The 14,961-nt window shown below is 52.0% G+C and overlaps 2 protein-coding genes and 1 long non-coding RNA gene across 53 annotated transcripts in view; 2 read left to right on the top strand and 1 right to left on the bottom strand.

Moving 5' to 3' along the window:
- ANGPTL2 (angiopoietin like 2) overlaps nt 1-13,590 on the bottom strand; it is a 36,882-nt gene extending 23,292 nt beyond the window's left edge. The window contains exon 1 of one of the 2 annotated variants that reach the window (XM_015116594.3): nt 12,434-13,590. The gene's annotated coding sequence lies outside the window, so the exon portion shown is untranslated. 2 annotated transcript variants of the gene reach the window in all.
- The window catches only part of RALGPS1 (Ral GEF with PH domain and SH3 binding motif 1), a 309,094-nt gene that overhangs the window by 194,226 nt on the left and 99,907 nt on the right, over nt 1-14,961 (top strand). The window lies entirely within an intron of this gene.
- On the top strand, nt 8,145-12,850 carry LOC144335110 (uncharacterized). Its single transcript, XR_013405558.1, has 2 exons — nt 8,145-8,235; nt 11,138-12,850. It is a non-coding gene; the product is annotated as an uncharacterized LOC144335110 (long non-coding RNA).

Raw genomic sequence — 14,961 nt, 5'->3', positions numbered from 1 at the left:
TCAGAATTTTCTTTACCTTAGTGATCTCATCCAGAGGTCAGGTTGGTGATCACCCTCAAGTACTGATTACTTCGTGTTTATTTCTGGAACTCTCCCCTGGACTCTAGACTCATACATACAGCTGCTGCTTTGACATTTCCACTTGACTATCTGCTAGGTATCTCAACTCATCCAGAAATGAACTCGTTTTTCCCCATACCTCCAACCCAACCTGTTCATCCCAGTTTTTCCTGTGTTAGTAAATGTCCACTCTAGTTGCTCTGGCCAAAAGCCTTGAAGTCATCCTAGACGCCTTTCTTTCTTTCATACCCCACATCTAATTCACCGCCAAATTACAATGCCAGAAATATTCTCAGAGTCCTGTGTCTCCCCACCTCCCTGCCACCAACCTGGTGCAACCCACCTGTGCCATTCACCTGGACTCTTGCAGTAATTTCCTAACTAGCTTCCCTGCCCCGGCCTTGTTCATCCTACCTTCTGTCCTCAACTTGGTAGCCAAAGTGGTCCTTTTTAAAAAGTCAAATGGGGTCACTCCTCTATTCAAAACCCCCAGTGGCTCACCATCTTGGAGGAAAAGCTAGTGGGTCTCCAAGGCACTCTATGATTTGGCCCCCACTTCCTCCCTGGTCTCATCTGTGACCCCTCTCCCCTTCGATCTCTCCTCCAGCCACTTGGTTGGCCTTTTGGTTGTCCCTTGAGTGCTCTAAGCACACTTGGGACTCCGGGCCTTTATACTTGCTGGTCCTGGCCCCGTTCTTCATTGTTCCCTCACCTCTTTCAGTCTTTGCTGAAGTATCACCTTCTCAGACCATCCCTGCTGATTGAAGATTGTGACCTCACCACTTTCCCCCTGCAGTGTCCTTATCACCATCAGATACAGGCTGTCTCCCTGCCCCATTCCCTTGAATGCAAGCTCCATGAGGGTAGGGGGTATTTGTGTTGGTCACTGCTCCATGTGCAGGGCCTACCACGTGGCCTGAAATACATAGGAGCTCAATAAATATTTGTTGATGGAATGACAAGCCACGCCTGCCAACAGATGCTGAGCAGCTGGGAGTGCTGGAAAGAGGGATAGACTGGGGCGGGGATCCCACGGACAAGTGACTGCCTGAGGAGGTCAGAGCTGTGCAGAGGAGGGCCTATGTATGTATTTGTTAATAACATCCATTGACCGAGGTCCACTATATACCTGACCCTGTACTAAACATTTTGCAAGTGTTTTCCACTTTCCCGTATTCTCATAATCTCCTTTTAAGGTAGATACTGTTGCTGTTTACATTTTATAGATGAGGAAACTGAGACTCAATGAGGCTGAGTGACTTGCCCAAAATCAGAAAGCTAGAAGGTGGCAGAACCAGGGCTCAACAACCCTGGTCTGATGGATTCGAACCTGCTAACTCTGAACGATGACACAGACATGTATTTAGTCTGGATATTAGCATCACTACTTTCTGATTTCACATTAATCTATGCTAAAATAACAAGTATGACACAGGACTTACAGATTTTGTCCTCCCTGTACCCCTTAGGGGGCTTCTCCAATGAGGACCCTGCGTCTGGGCTCCACCTTGTACCAGCCAGTGAGCAGTTCCAAGAGACCCTGTGCTCTCTGGGGCCCTGCTGAGCTGTTTTCCACTTAAATGACAAAGCCCAAGCGTGATTCCTATGGCCCGCTCAGGCCTCTCTGAGGCCAGGCAGAGAAAGGTGTGCGGGAGCTTCTGGTTTGGGCTCTGCTAGGAGGTGGGGCTGCAGTGACGTCAGTGGAAACCCAGCTGGGTTTGGAAGTGTTTGCCTGGTTTCCAACAGTGCTTTGGCTGCCCCTGTGCTAGTGGCTACACCCACCCCAGAACAATGGGGAGGAGCCGCCCCCGACCCCGGGCTAGGGCACGTCTGCAGGGCCACCGCCTTCTTCAGGCTGCTTACCTGAGGCAGTGGGTGACAAACACCTCTCTGTGCCCATGTGGGCGTGGGGCTCCACTGTGGCCAAGAAACTGCCAGAGGCCCAGGAGGCAACCTGGCTGCAAGGCAAGGCTGGTTTCCAAACCTTCCTGGACCTCCAGATTTGAGATTTATGGTTGAGTTCTATCCTCTCCCAAACATGGGCTCTCACGGCTCCCTGGCAGAGTTCTTGCCATTGCACTTGGGACCTAAAAGGCCGAGTTTCTTCTGTGAAATGGAGTGATCCAACCCACCTTGCACACTAGGTGAGCAGCATGGAAGCACATCAGAAGCAGGAGATTGGAATAATGCGTTAGCATTACGATAGCAGGAACAACAAAGCTGAAGCAAAACCAACAACAGTAAGGATGCTGAGCGTAGGCCAGGCAGCGTGCCAAGCACTCACACCATCTCCTCGACTAAGCCTTGCACAGGGCTTTAGGGCTTCCAGGCCCTTCACATCCACATTCTCTCATTTAATCATTCCAACACTCAGAGTGACTTATTAGTGTTATGCCCATTTCTAGGCTAAGGAAACTGAAGCTCAGAAAGGTGTGGGGGTAGCTGACTTGAGGTCACGTTGCTAGCAGTGGGACCTCTTGAAACTGTGTTGATTCTGAGTCCTGTTATACCTCTGTGGGGCCTGAGCTTAGTGGGGTGACTCGGAACTGATTGGATTACAGGAATGAAGGGAGGGAACAGGGCACTGTGCTGGGCGCCTGACATACTTTGTCCCAGGTAATCCAGTGGGTTGTTACTCACCCCGGTTTTATCAACGGAGACATTGCAACCCGGACAGACTTGGTGACTTGCCCAAGAACACAGCAGATAACAGCCAAAGCTGCCTGAGCCTAGGACCTGGGTCAGCCTGATACCAAGGGCCATGCTCTTTGGGCTTCTCTTTGAGCCTCAGAGTCATTTATTTTCCTTGGAGTCCAAGACTCCAACCCCAATTCCTCCCTTCCCCCCAGCAGTTTTTTGCCAGTTTGGCGGTTCTTAATGGGCAGTAATAAGTTTGTTTACTTTTGCTCTCTTGATATTTATTCAACTAATTGCATCTCAAGGGAAAAAACACCCCCCGCCCCAACCCCGGCATTCCAGCCATCTTAGGACTGGAGAAGAACTCAACTCCATCAAAATGATGCTCCTCACTTTTTTCCTGTGTCCAACAAAGAAAAGCAAATCCAACTGTTTTCCTTGGCTTCAGAATTAAAATAAAAACGATTCTTAAAATTGCTTTTCCACATTGTATTGTGAGGAGTTTCCATCACGCACGGGTTTTCCTTCCCCACAAGTGAGGCTGGTGTGACTGTGCCACGTGACAGCCTTTGCACACGGGGAGGCAGCCTCTCCAGGCCTTGGGTCCCACCCAGTCTCCGGTGGGCTGCCTCTGAGTGTCGCCGCTTGGCCTGATGTGGTGGGGCCACACATCATGTGTCCACATCCCTCTCACCACTGTGGTGCTACAGCCCAAACAAGGAGCAGCTTTGTGGGAACAGCTGTCATTTTTTTTTTTTTTTTTGAAACGAGTCTTGCTCTGTCGCCCAGGCTAGAGTGCAGTGGTGCGATTTCAGCTCACTGCAAGCTCCGCCTCCCGGATTCAAGGGATTCTCCTGCCTCAGCCTCTCAGGTAGCTGGGACTATAGGCACCCACCAGCACGCCCGGCTAATTGTTTTGTATTTTTAGTAGAGATGGGGTTTCACCGTGTTAGCCAGGATGGTCTCGATCTCCTGACCCTGTGATCTGCCCACCTCGGCCTCCCAAAGTGCTGGGATTACAGGCGTGAGCCACCATGCCTGGCCGAAGAGCTGTCATTTTCATAAGATGGAGCTGTGTATTCTGCCCTGTAGCAGAAGCTGCTGGCCTGGGATCCTCTTTTGAGTTCACCCCAAAGGTTAGAAATGAGAAAAGTTCCAGTAATAAAAAGAATAACAACAACTACTTGTCACTATGGCTCAAGCACTTTATATACATTATCTCACTTAATCCTCCCAACAGCCCTGCAGGCGGCCTGTTATTTGAGGGCTGCCATGCATGGTGGCCCCACTTGTGCACTGTGCAACTTAAGGGGGCACAACTCACATTCAAAGTCTTTATGTTTTTTATATTTATATTGCAGCAGTTTTCTAATGCCCACAAAGATGCTTTTACGGCTAACAGCAAAGCTGACGTTTATCCCTTTTTGCAGTTGAGGAAACTCTTGAGATTTGAGGATCGTGAGTTATTTGCCCAAATCACAAATTACTAAGTAGCAGAGCCACTAACAGACCCCAGAATAACCCCCAAAGATACCGTACTATAAATAAAGAGAAACCAAAGTGCCAAAGTGACAGGAAACCCAAAAGAGATTGTTCTCTGACCCTCTAGGCAGGAGGACGACAGGAGTGCTCTTGCCATCCTTAGGCCTGCAAATCCCGGAGAAGCCTCCAAATTAAATCCGGATCTCAGGAGTTGTTTCATCATCAGTCCAGGTTGTAGTCCTGCCTGGAGGACTTACAGAACCAGCCCCTTACCACCCGCCCTCCCGTCCGCACTGCCCATTGGTCTGTGATCACAGATGAAGGCCAATTATGGGTCCCCGCCAGAAGAGGCATCCCAGCACTGCAGGAGGCTGGAGAAGCAGGCCTCTGCCAAGACAGGCAGGGAATCTGGAACTGCCAGCTGGCCCCTGAAGTCAGGGTTCTGGGAAGCTAGAAGCCTGAGCTGTGCTTGAGTGAGTCTGGTGGACCTGAGCAGGAATCAAGTTTGTGAACCTATCATCAGGACAGAAGACAGATGAAAACATCAACATTAGCTAGCAGGTGTTCCTACTAAAGCTGTTGAAATGTATGATGTGCTGGTAGGGAGGTATCCAAACCAATTGGTAATCCAGGATGTGGAAAGGATCCAGATGAAGGAAAAGGCCCAGCTGATCACGTGACCGGTAGTATTGTAATAATGGCTGTCATTTGTTTGTTGTGAACTTGGGTGCCCACCTGCACTCTATCTCACTGGCTCTTAATAGCTCTATGAGTAGGGGACCATACCTCCTGGTTGGCCCCGGTTGAGGTCTGTTGTCTTACGTAATTATTATTATTGAGATGGAGTTTCACTCTCATCACCCAGGCTGGAGTGCAGTGGGGCAATCTCGGCTCACTGCAACCTCTGCCTCCCAGTTTCAAGCAGTTCTCCTGCCTCAGCCTCCTGAGCAGCTAGGATTACAGGTGCCTATCACCGCGCTTGGCTAATTTTTGTATTTTTAGCAGAGACGGAGTTTTGCCACACTGGCCAGGCTGGTCGCGGTCTTATGTAATTATTAATAGCACCCCCTTTTCACTCTCAATATTGTCCTGACTGAGTAACAAACTATATGGTCCCATTACCTAGGAGAAAGGCACTATGTCTGCATTTGGCAGTAGAGGAAACCCAGGTCTAGAAAGGTTAGGTCTCTTGTTCAAGGTCACGTGGAAGTAAATATCAAAACTGGGATTTAGCTGTCAACTGCTAGGTCCAAACCCTGACTTGCATCAAGATTGTCTCTTCAACCAGTATGAATAAAAGGTGCTTGCTTGTTTAATGGCTGAGATGCAGCTTGCATCTTACTCACTATTGACTAAGTAGAAATAGTTTTCAGGTCAGCACAAGGGTGTGTTTTGTTGGATGTTGGAAAGAGCTGCTTGATCATGCGAGTGGTAATTACGACCCCAAAATGGGTATCTGGGATGAGCCGTGACACCCTCACCTTGGAGAACCTGGTGAAAGGACTGTGCATCGTTTGTCCTGGATGATTCACCATCAGCCTGGAGGCCAGGGAGGGCATAACCAGATCTCCAACTGCCCTCCCCTCCCAGCTGAGGATGCTATGAATCGTTCCCTACCAGAAGGCACCCGGGGAGTCTGGAGCCAATTCCCAAACCCTTCTAGTTCAGCTTTCATACAACCATTGATCTATTATCATTTATCTATTATCCATCTAGCCCTCCATCACCCACCCATTTAGCCTTCCCATCCAGCCAGCCATTGTGTATTGCTACTACCTGGTCATGGGTGATGGGAGTCAGGAGTCAGAGAAGCAGGGTAAGAGATTTGCCTGGAGGAGTAGCATTGGGGGTTTGAATCTGCCTGGTGCTTTGGGTTCCTGTGCTCCTGCCATTGGTGAGTTGCTGGCTCCAGGAGCAGTTCATGGAGGAGGCGGGTTGTGGTCACACCATGAGATCATAGAGTAGAGGGGGATGTGGTTAGGGAGTGGGGGAGCTGGTTGCCTTTGCCGGGGGGACAAGGACACTGCTGTTACTTTTTCACAGTGCATTATTTGGGAACCATTTTGAGATTCCCCCAAAGTCTGTGCACTGAGCCTTCTGTGCCAGGAGCCTCGGCCAACAGAACAGAGGCGGGGAAGAGTCTGCAGAAGCCATTTCGGAGTCCAGCTTCTGAGTTGGCTGCTGCGTTTCCGGCAGCGCCTAGTGTGCTCTGGAGCCCTACAACTGGGAAAGCCCTAGACAAGAGGGAGAAGTCAAGGGCTGGGTGGACAGCACTGCCCCAGGGTGGCTTTCTTGGGAAATCCAGGCCTTGCCTGGAGCTGCTTTTCTGGGCCTGGTTGAGAAGTTGGCACCAGGGCCACCTTGGCTGTTTGGATGGACTTGTTCCTCAAACACTGGGACAACCAATTTTTGTGTCTGCCTCACTGATCCCGGTAGCTCTTTGAGGCAGGGGCTATGACTATCCCCATTTCACAGATGAGCAAACAGAGGTAAGGGATGAAGTCACTTGCCCAGGGTCATGGTGCTACGAAGTGGTGGAGCTGGGCCCAGAACCAGATTTGTCTGCTCCAGGGCCAGGTTTCTTAACCGCACAATCCTAATTGGCCTCCCTGCCTTTGGGTGCTCTCTCCCCTGCAGTCTACGCTGCATGCAGCTCTAGGGCTGTCTGTCTGACACCCACATCTGATCGTGTCAGTGTCCTGCTTAAAAACAGACCCTGTGTTGTCATGCCTCCCTGCCTTTGCACGTGCTGTGCTTCCTGCCTCGACTACCTTCCCCCACTGTCCTGGCTGATGCCTGCCTGTCTTCTTAAATTGACCTCACCATGAAGCCATCCATTCAGTGAGATCCTCCCTCCCTCCTTCAGCTCACAAGTGCAGCTGTGGCTGCTTCCAACCCAACACCCAAGACTCAGATTGTACTCATCTGGTTATCTCCCTCCTGACTACAGCTTCTTTAAAAGAGCAGGGCCGCCTGGGCGCGGTGGCTCAAGCCTGTAATCCCAGCACTTTGGGAGGCTGAGACGGGCGGATCACGAGATCAGGAGATCGAGACCATCCTGGCTAACCCGATGAAACCCCGTCTCTACTAAAAAATACAAAAAACTAGCCGGGCGAGGTGGCGGGCGCCTGTAATCCCAGCTACTTGGGAGGCTGAGGCAGGAGAATGGCGTAAACCCGGGAGGCGGAGTTTGGAGTGAGCTGGGATCCGGCCACTGCACTCCAGCCTGGGCGACAGAGCGAGACTCTGTCTCAAAAAAAAAAAAAAAAAAGCAGGGCCAGGGCAGATTCCTCTTCTGAATACCCAGTATCCAGGATGGCACCTAGGTTACTAAACAGGAACTTATTCATATCACGTATTTCCCAATAATTTCTCCTCTTCCAGCCACTGTGCCAGGGGCTGGAGGTAGAACAGGAACAAGGTGGGTGAGGTCCTTACCCTCAAGGGGTCCACGGTAGTAGGTGAGACAGAGACTAGGCATTTGTTTTGCAAAGACATACATGCCCAGATGGGGAAACTTGGGGGGCTGTGGGGCACCTGACCTAACCCCAGAAAAGCCCTTGGCTGGACAACAGAGAGGGGAATGGTGTGGCACCCTGGGGTAGAGAAGCTTGCTTGCTTGAGAGCCTGGGTCTGAGGCTTGCTTCATTGATTCATTCATTCCACAGATATCTTTCCTGCCTGGCCCTGAGTGAGTATTAGAGATTCGGCAGTAACTGAAGCAGACACAACCTCTCCCTCATGGAGGTAGGAGTGGGACCACCTCAGGCAGGACTTTAAGGATTCTTGGAGCTGGGCAGGTCCTCAGGCATCTCTTGAAGATAAGAACAGAGTCCATTCTGGGCTTTTCCTTGGTGGTCTTGGTACTGCCTGTCTGGACAACTAGGCAGCAGTGGGATGCTGAGGCTCTGGGGCTGCTGGCCCCAGACAGGCTGATTTCAGCAGAGAATGGACTGACACAATAGCTCAGTTGTGAGAGGCCTGGCTTCCCACACCCAACATTTTATTTTTTTATTTTTGAGATGGAGCCTCACTCTATCACCAGACTGGAGTGCAGTGGCGCGATCTCAGCTCACTGCAACCTCCGCCTCCTGGGTTCAAGTGATTCTCCTGCCACACCCAACATTTTAACATTCCTGGGACCAAAATGTGGCTCATGATTGATGTGTACATGTAACAGGCCATCATAATGTTTTAACCCCCAACACTGACTCAGTCATATGGCTTACAGTCCATGTGAAAGAACACAGCTTTGTCATAGAAACTACCCCCAGAATGAGGCTTCTGACATGACCTGGGTATCACCACAAACTCCAAGCTGCCTGTGGCTGAATAACTCTTCTATTTGGGGTGTTTTATATAAATTCACAAAAAAGAAATGCCATTCAATGAATTGATTCTTTCTTGAGATTGCCACAGTGTGGTGGTCCAGGATGGCAGCAGGCTGGGGTGGAACCAGCACAGGTCTGGGTTTCAATCTTCGCTTTTTGGCCCATGAGTGGAGAGACCATGGGAGAGGTGCTGCACCTTGACCCCCAGTTTCCACTTCTGTAAGATGGGGCAGCACCACCCACCTTGAGGACCCTCTTAGCTCCTTGTGCCACCTCTTTACAGCTTTCACACAGTTGTGTGTGTGTGTGTGATTATTTACTGTCTGCCCAGTCCTGCTGGGCTGTGGGCTCTATGAAGCAGAGCCCCTCCCCCATCTGCCTGCTGTCAATTGAGACCATTCCAGATTAAATGGGCTGTGATTCAGAGAGGCCAGATGCTGAATGTACCTGCTTTGGCAGGGCTGCTGTCTGTTATGTTTGTTCTATTGTAGCTACCCGTTGCCATCTCCCTGATGTTTTTTCAGAAATTGCTCAGGTGTGGCCCAGTGTAGGTGATGACCTGAGCTCTGATTCTTCAGTCCTAAAGGAGCCTCCAAGTACGGATGTAGAAAGCACATCAATAGTATCTCAGTCACATGGACCAGTGAGGCTCTGCGCCCACTGAGCTGGGGACGGAGTTTCCTGGGGCTGATGTGGTGAGACAGTATCGCAGAGCACCCAGGCACGTGGAACAAGTCAGCCAACCTGGTTTCGAAGCTCAGTTCCTCTTGTCCCTGACCGTATTACCACAGGTACCCTCATAAGTGTGCTGAGGCTCATCTCCAAGGGTAACAGTCATGCCTATTTTGCCTCAGAGGTAGGCTTCCATGAAGAGCAAGGGGTGCTCTAAAGTTGATAAGCCCAAGGTTTTCAGAGGGTTTGGTTCAGCATTCGATAGAACAGCAACCAGAGCAGATGTGGCCACTGAGGACACTGGGCAGGGACCCAGTGACAGTGAGGAGAAGAGAAGTTGAGGCATCTTGAGGCACTGAAGTGAGAGGAAGTCAGGGACTTTGGAGCTAGACAGTGCTGGGTTCCAGTTGCACATAATCACGTAACTGTGTGACTTTGGGCAAGTTAACCTCTCGAGCCTTAATTTTCCCATCTATAAAATGGAATGCTAAAACTAGAACCTACCATGTAGTGTTGTGATGAGGATGACATGACATAATGTATGTGCCTTACTTAGCCCAGTGGGTACTTCCTAAATCACTGGGGGATGGAGGGCCAGATGGAGGAACAGCTTATTTGCTCTGCCCGTGAGCTTCAGCAATAACATGTAGTCCCCTGCTGGACCATGTGCGTTACACATTTTTGTCTGTTCCACCCAGACTGCCTCATTAGTAGTAAGTAGTCCCATTTTTTTTTTTTTTTTTTTTTTTGCCAAGCTCATGAAGTCAGTCAGAGCCTCTGCTCAGCCTGAGCTACCCAGAGAAGACAGTGAGCCACCATGGTTCCAGACTGTAGCAGGGAAACCTGTGGCTTCAGTAGCCCCAGAGGCCTTGTGCTAGAGAGCAAAATACTTGATGTCACCTTTTCAAAATGCTTCCAAGAGCACTGGAACCTCAGGGGGCCGCAGGACAGAAGCTCCGCTCCTGGGCTAAGATGTTTCAGTATTGTCTGGTGTAAGATCCACCAGACGTGGCCACCATCGTGCCAGACTTGGTGATGGCTATTCCTCGCCTCTTCCTCTGCAACTCCGGGGCAGACCTGACTATGGATCCTCCTGGTTTTGTGAGCTTCCCACAGCACTAAGGTAGCTGCATTTTCTTATCCTCTGTGGTTCTGGTGGGGAAATCAATAGGCAGACAGGCAGTGCCCATGTGGGAAGCAGGATGCCCTTCCTCCTGTAAAGTTGGTATTGGATCCTTTTGTTAATATGTCTGCACTTTTTCTTAGTATGGACTTCTGGGATGCAGGCACGCTGCAGGTGGCCCCAAACCCAAACCCCAGACATAAAACCCCCTCTCCCCTCAGGCTCCTGCAAAGCCCTCCAGTGTGGACAATGGTAGTAGCCACAGTATTGTCTCTGTCTTGTGTGATTTTCTGAAAACCCTAGCAGGATATGTCCAGAACAGGGAAAGAATTTGGGTCTCTGGCCGGGTGCAGTTGCTCATGCCTGTAATCCCAGCACTGTGGGAGGCTGAGGTGGATGGATCACGAGGTCAGGAGATTGAGACCATCCTGGCTAACATGGTGAAACCCCGTCTCTAGTAAAAATACAAAAATGATAATAATAATAATAAATAAGTCGGGTGTGGTGGCAGGCACCCGTAGCCCCAGCTACTTGGGAGGCTGGGGCAGGAGAATGGTGTGAACCCAGGAGGCGGAGCTTGCAGTGAGCCCAGATCGCGCCACTGCGCTCCAGCCTGCGTGACAGAACGAGACTCCACCTCAAAAAAAAAAAAAAAAAAAAAAATTCAGGTCTCTGCTCTTCCCTTCCCTCTGTGCCAATCCTGATTGTTGTGGTTTGTAACTATCAGTGACCAAGGTTTGCTCAGGGTTTGCTGCACACCAGGCACTAAGCCAAGGCCTTCCTAGGCATGGGCACCTGGCTTTCTCCTAGAAAGCAGTAGGGTGTGGTTGAGTGGCTCCGGATCCACACCACTGGGTTCGAGTCCTGGTCCTGGCACTTACTAGCCATGTAGCCGTGGGCACATTACTTTACCTCAGTTTCTTCACCTATAAAATGGGGATAAATAATAATGCCTGTGCTATAGGGTGGTCCTGAGGATTCTACAAGTTGAGTCTGACATAGAGTGAGTGCAATATAAGTGTTAGCTGTTGTTCTCTGGCCATTGTTACCACCTGGGCACTATTATCCCATTTCAGATAAGAAAACTGAGGTTTAGAAAGGCTACGTGTTCTGCCAGAGCCATTGGCTAGTAGGTAGAAGAACTGGGATTTGAAGCCAGCTCATGAGCACTACCCTACTCTGCCTCCATTTGGAAAAATACATGTGGGGAGCATTTGGCCGGCTTCGGAAGTGGCATTCTCAACTTTCCCCAGAGACTGGGGTGAAAGAAGATCCTTTTCCAAGTAACTTAACTGGCCTCTGGGAGCTCTCATAATCCTACAGCAGAGGCAAGAGCTGACCCATGACACACACATCACAGAAGGAGAAGGGAAGGATCAGTGAAGAATTTGTTTGGAAATGTTATCTAATACTTAGAGCTTTCAGGCGACTTGGTATGTGGAGCCCCTGCTGTCCCCTTGCCGGTGTACCAGGGAAGCCGCATCCTCCCTATATCTTGGCCACATCCATTCAGTTGGAGACCCGGGGTACCATCCAGTGCAGCAGCCCCTGGGTGATGCGTCCCTTCCCGTGCTGGGTGCCTCTGCTCTCCTCGCCAGCTGGAGGGTGTGAGCAGAGGCAGCCCAGCTCCGGTAACTCTGAGCAGGGGCCCCCAGCGCCTCAGCACAGCGCTTGCCTTTGCCTCACATTGTCCCGACCTGGGGGCATAGGAATCCAAAGCCTCAAAGTGACTACCCAAGTCCTTGGGCCACCCCTGCCTTCTGCAGCTCTTCAGTCCGCTGCCCTCTAAGCACACACCTACACACACGCACACTCCCAGCTGCCCTGCCATGCCGGGAGCTGCCGGCCGGCACCCCAAAGGCTCTTTGTCCAAAGGAGGAGAGTGAGGCTTACTCATGAAGTCCTCAAGATGCCAGCCCATGATCACGTGCCCCCAAACACCACTCAGTGTCCACAGGTTCTGCCCCGGACATGCCTTGTTTGGCTCCAAGTGATAGCAGGGAGTGACCCTCTGAGATCCAGCTGCACACACCCCCAGCTGGAGGGTCAGGGTTCTGGAAGCCCTAGCCATGGGGCCAGCGGCTGCCTCTCGCCCCTGCCTCTCATGGCCGCAGAGCTGGCCCCTTACCTCTTCCCTCCTGCTTGGCTCCGGGGCGGCTCCTCACATGCTTCACCCTGGCCGTCAGCGGGGCAGCCTGTCCATGGCCTCTGGAGGGGGTCCTGAGTTGCAGGCCAGTGGCTGCCAAGCAGCCCTGCCTCACTGGGCTCCACTGGCTCTGCCTCCACAGAGGGCTCCGGCAGAGGCTGGGGCCAGGACTGGCCAGGGGTCCTGCGGGGCTGCTCACAACCTGCTTTCCCTCACAGTGGCGTCAGCCGCTGCCTCAGTGCCACGCTCGGCAGGTCCGGGGCTTGGGGTCTATCCTCAGGCCGTCCGCAGCAGCCTCATTTGAACTCCCAACTCCTTTGTGGAGCCTTTACATGCCGCCAGAGGAAACTGTGAGCACAGCCTGACCCTGGTTGGCTGCAGGCGCTTCTCTCCACCCACCAGTGCAAGAGGATCCCCCAGGCCCCAGAAAGGCTCCGGGCCTCCCCTCAGCCCCAGACAGAGGCGGGCCGCCTGGTGATGTCACACGAGCTCCAGCCCCAGCTGGCCTGGCCCCTCCCGCCCAGCCCGCTTTGGCGGCCTCGACAGGCCCCCTCCTTCCTTGGCACGGGCAGCCTGGCCAGCTCTGCTCCCTGGCCCGCCCTCTCCCCAAAGCTCAGGCAGCTCCCGCGTGCTGCGAGGCGGAGCGCTTTCCCTTTGACTCAGGGAATGGGTTTAGATCCGCTCCAGCTGTGCGTGCAGCCGCGTGCGAGCAGCAGGCAGCGGGTCCTCCCCCTGGATGCTTCGTTGGGCACTGCCCCATTGAGCCCCAGGCTGGCGGGCGGGGCAGCTCAGCCCAGAGCGCCTCTCCCCATCAACTGCCCTTCGTGGAGGCCTCATTCTCATCTCTAAACCCTGGGGAAGGGAGTCCAAGGCTGTCCACACAGAAGCTGTGGCATCGGAGCTGCTCAAAGTTAGCAGGAGGCAGTTACTTAGGACGGTGGAAATACCACAGGCTGAGGGTGGAGGCAGCACTGGAGGAAAGCTGTCACTTCACACCTGAGTGACTTTGATTAATTCACTTCACCTCTCTGGGCATCCCTTCCATGCATCAGTAAATGAGATAATTAATACTAGTAATCTACCTGCAACCGCTGCAGCGAGGACTCTGTGAGGTCACGTGGGACGGAGCTTGGCACAGTGTCAAGGACACCTCCTTGAACTGAGTTTAGGACTCTGGAGATGAGTGGATCAAGGGTCTCCTGCTCCCAAACCTCTGCTTTGTGATCCTCTTTAGCCTGTGTTTTCATTAAAATGTGACCTCCTGTTGGGCTGTTCTAGGAACAAACACTGGAACTCCAGCAGAGTCCTCAGGATGGAGCCAGCCGCATAGGTGGAGCTCTGTGAATGTTGACAGAATCAGAGTAAGAAAGGAGAGGATGGCACTGGACCCCACAACGCAAGCATCCTCCAGACGCGTCGGCACTGGCAGCCTGGGAGAAGGCACGGTCAGTGTGGGAGGACAGGCCTGCTGCCGGGCACCCTGCGGGGATACAGAGAGTAGGAGGATGGCAGGCACCAGGAAGGGAGCCCCAGGGTACAAGTTTGCCCCTCTGCTTAGACAAGAACATGTGAAATATTGGTGGTATCTTTGCTTTTTTAAAAAGGTTTTCGTGATAATGGTGGTGATGACGTTTGGGAACAAACTGGGAGAAAAACTTTAATGGGACTTTCCCTGCTCCTAGGCATCCTCCCCACCACCAGGCACCCCTCCCAACCCTGTGGCAGATTCTTCTTTCAGAGATGGCCCAAGCAATCTCTCCCAGTCCCCAAGGAGACCCTGACACTTCATCCCCGGAGCAGTGAGGTCCCTGCTCCTCGCCTTGAAGCCAAGAGGGTTTGTGACTTGCTTGTGACCAGAGGAATGTGGTGGAAGTGGCACCACCTGACTTCTGAGGCTGGGAAAGGAAAAGCAGTGCAGTCTCTGCCCTGTTCACCAGGGCACTGTCTTTTGAAGCCCCGAGCCAAGCTGGGGCCTAAGAAGTCCAGCAGCCACGGTGTAGAGGCCACACACAGTGTAGGTCCCAGCTGACAGGAGCACCAACCGCAGACACGTGAGCAAGGAAAGATGCCTGTAGATGATCCTAGCCCCTAGTCAGAGAGTCACCCCAGATGCTGCATCACTGTCAGCTGCAGAGTCTTCCTTTTGAGGCCCCACACACTGGGGAGCAGAGACAGCCGTTCCACTGTTTCATCTCCAGATTCCTGCCCCACAGGCCCCATGGGTATAATAAGATGGTGGTTTTCAGCTGCTCACTTTCGGTGGTGATTTGTTACACAGCATTAGTAACTGGGACAGACTCAGGCAAGAGCAGTTGGAGGGAGCCCTTTAGAGGAGCTGAGAGAAGTACATTGTGGCTGAGGAGAGGAGAGAAGATGGGGTCTTGGTAGAGAGGTGGTACTTTATTCCAGAGACAGTAAGGAGCCACTGAAAGGTTTTGAGCAAGACAGTGTTGAGACTGTTAGTTTTATTTTTTAAAGGCTACATTAGTTACTGAGTGGAGACTGGATTA

Source organism: Macaca mulatta, chromosome 15 (assembly GCF_049350105.2).
Source record: "Macaca mulatta isolate MMU2019108-1 chromosome 15, T2T-MMU8v2.0, whole genome shotgun sequence".
NCBI classification, from domain to species: Eukaryota; Metazoa; Chordata; class Mammalia; order Primates; family Cercopithecidae; genus Macaca; species Macaca mulatta.
This window is presented reverse-complemented; position numbering and strand designations above follow the sequence as displayed.